The sequence below is a fragment of the Monopterus albus genome, unplaced genomic scaffold (assembly GCF_001952655.1).
Source record: "Monopterus albus unplaced genomic scaffold, M_albus_1.0 scaffold143.1, whole genome shotgun sequence".
Lineage (NCBI taxonomy): Eukaryota > Metazoa > Chordata > Actinopteri > Synbranchiformes > Synbranchidae > Monopterus > Monopterus albus.
The window spans coordinates 999,745-1,002,183 of NW_018128023.1; positions in this window are offsets into that span (position 1 = coordinate 999,745).

Here is a 2,439-nt window from a genome sequence, read left to right on the forward strand (position 1 = left end):
CTGTTCACAAATGCTCTCCATCCAACCTCACTGAGCTCGAGCTGTTTTGCAAGGAGGAATGGGCAAAATTTAAGTCTCTTGATGTGCAAAACTGATAGAGACATACCCCAAGTGACTTACAGCTGTAATCGCAGCAAAAGGTGGTGCTACAAAGTATTAACTTAAGGGGGCTGAATAATTTTGCACGCCCAATTTTTCAGTTTTTTATTTGTTAAAAAAGTTTGAAATATCCAATAAATTTCGTTCCACTTCATGATTGTGTCCCACTTGTTGTTGTTTCTTCACAAAAAATTACAGTTTTATATCTTTATGTTTGAAGCCTGAAATGTGGCAAAAGGTCATAAAAAGTTCAAAGGGGCCGAATACTTTCGCAAGGCACTGTAAGTGTGTGTGTGACTGTAGGGCAGGTGTGAAGTTTGTAAGGCAAAGCAGCAGTGTGCTCTACGTGGGACAGGCAGGTCATCTGAACCATTGGGCCTGTAGCAGTGGTATTCCTTGCCCTCCAGCATCGCCATGGCTAATGAACTGCAGGAGTTGCGGGAATTGGTGCAAAAGCTGCAAGCAGAAAAGGACCGGCTCCTGCAAGAAAAAGCGGAGGAGCAACCAGGGCCTAGTGGGGCGTCTTCATCTGGCACTGGTTAGATTGTGGACCAGTCTGGTTTAGAATGTGTTCTTTTTGTCCCTAGAGAAAGAAAATGTCCTGTGTTCAGAGGAAGTCATGGTATTGGCATAGATGAATGGGTGGAGGAAATTCAAGCTGGTATGAGAGCTAGACGCTTGGGGCCCTTAGATCAAGCTTTTTTTATTTTCGATCATCTGGAGGGAGAAGCCAAGGATAAAATTCAATATCGGCCTAGGGCTGAATGGGAGGACCCAGAGCGCATTTTGGCTGTCTTGCAGGAGTTGTATGGGTGTTCCAAATCTTATGTTTCACTACAGGAAATTTTTTTTTCACGTAAACAGCTCGAGGGTGAGTCCCTGCAAGAGTATTCCCATGCTTTGTGTGCATTAATGGACAAAGTGGTGGCTAGTGCCCCTGGTAGGATGGCTAACTCTGCCGTGTTGCTGCGAGATCAGTTTCTAGAGAATGTTAATGAACCTGCTCTTTTTGAAGTGGAATTGAAGCGGCTGGTTCGCAATGATTTAGGGCTTTCCTTATTGGATGTTCGGGCAGAAGCTATCCGGTGGGAGCGTGAAGGCAGGTCCAATACTATAGGTACTGGTAACCCTGCGTCCCCCCTCTGCGCTGTGCAAAGCATTGGAATTAAAGATTTAGCCAGCCGCTCGCCTAGTTCTACGGTAACCCAAATTGCTGAATTGGCAAAGATGTTACAGAAGCAGCAGGAACAAATGGATCAGTTGACTCAGGGTTTGTTAAAGTTGCAGACACCCACACGTCCTGTTAAGACAGACCATTCAAAGGTAGTTTGCAGGCGATGTCAGAAAGCTGGTCATTATGCAAAAGATTGCGATAATGAGCAGGTTCCTTTTCGAACTTCCCATGCAGGTCATGCTCCTTTTACGGCAACTGCCATGTCCAGTTTTGCACCGGTGGAAAATTAGCTCCCTCTAGTGTGCCAAACCAACCACTAGGAGGGGACATTACTGGCTCAAAGGATGATGGCTCGGTGGATAGGGCAAGGGTGGATAGGTTGATTGCTCCCTGTACTCGTTAAGATAGCAGGTGTGGAGTTGAAATGTGTGTTGGATACGGGTTCGATGGTGTCTACTGTGACGGAAAGTTTTTTTCAAACAGCACTTTCAGGATAAACTTGAGCCCTGTCATTGGTTGCAGTTGAGGGCGGCAAATGGGCTGGATATCCCTTATCTTGGCTATTTGGAACTAGATGTAGAGGTGTTGGGCAAAGTTATTCCTAGAAAGGGTGTGCTGGTAGTTAAAGACCTGCCAGGTCCATCGGTTCGATTGGAGGTCCCAGGGATATTGGGTATGAATAATATTCATACAGCACTTTCAGGATAAACTTGAGCCCTGTCATTGGTTGCAGTTGAGGGCGGCAAATGGGCTGGATATCCCTTATCTTGGCTATTTGGAACTAGATGTAGAGGTGTTGGGCAAAGTTATTCCTAGAAAGGGTGTGCTGGTAGTTAAAGACCCGCCAGGTCCATCGGTTCGATCAGAGGACCCAGGGATATTGGGTATGAATATTATTCAGAGTTGTTATGATGAACTCTTTAACCAGCATGGGCCTGTTTTGTTTGACCTCCCTGCAGTACAGAGTGCCCCAGATCCATGGCAGAGAGCCTTGCAGTTGTGTCACCAGGTTAGGACTCAGCCCTCTGGGAGTAGGACAGGTTTCGCAAGGGTTCGGGGTAGGAGGCCTGTTCATATCCCTGGGGGTGTTATTAAGATGGTGGCTGCTACTTGTTCAGCTCATTTTGGGTCCTCTGGTGCAGTCCTAGTTGAGCCAGTAAGTGAAA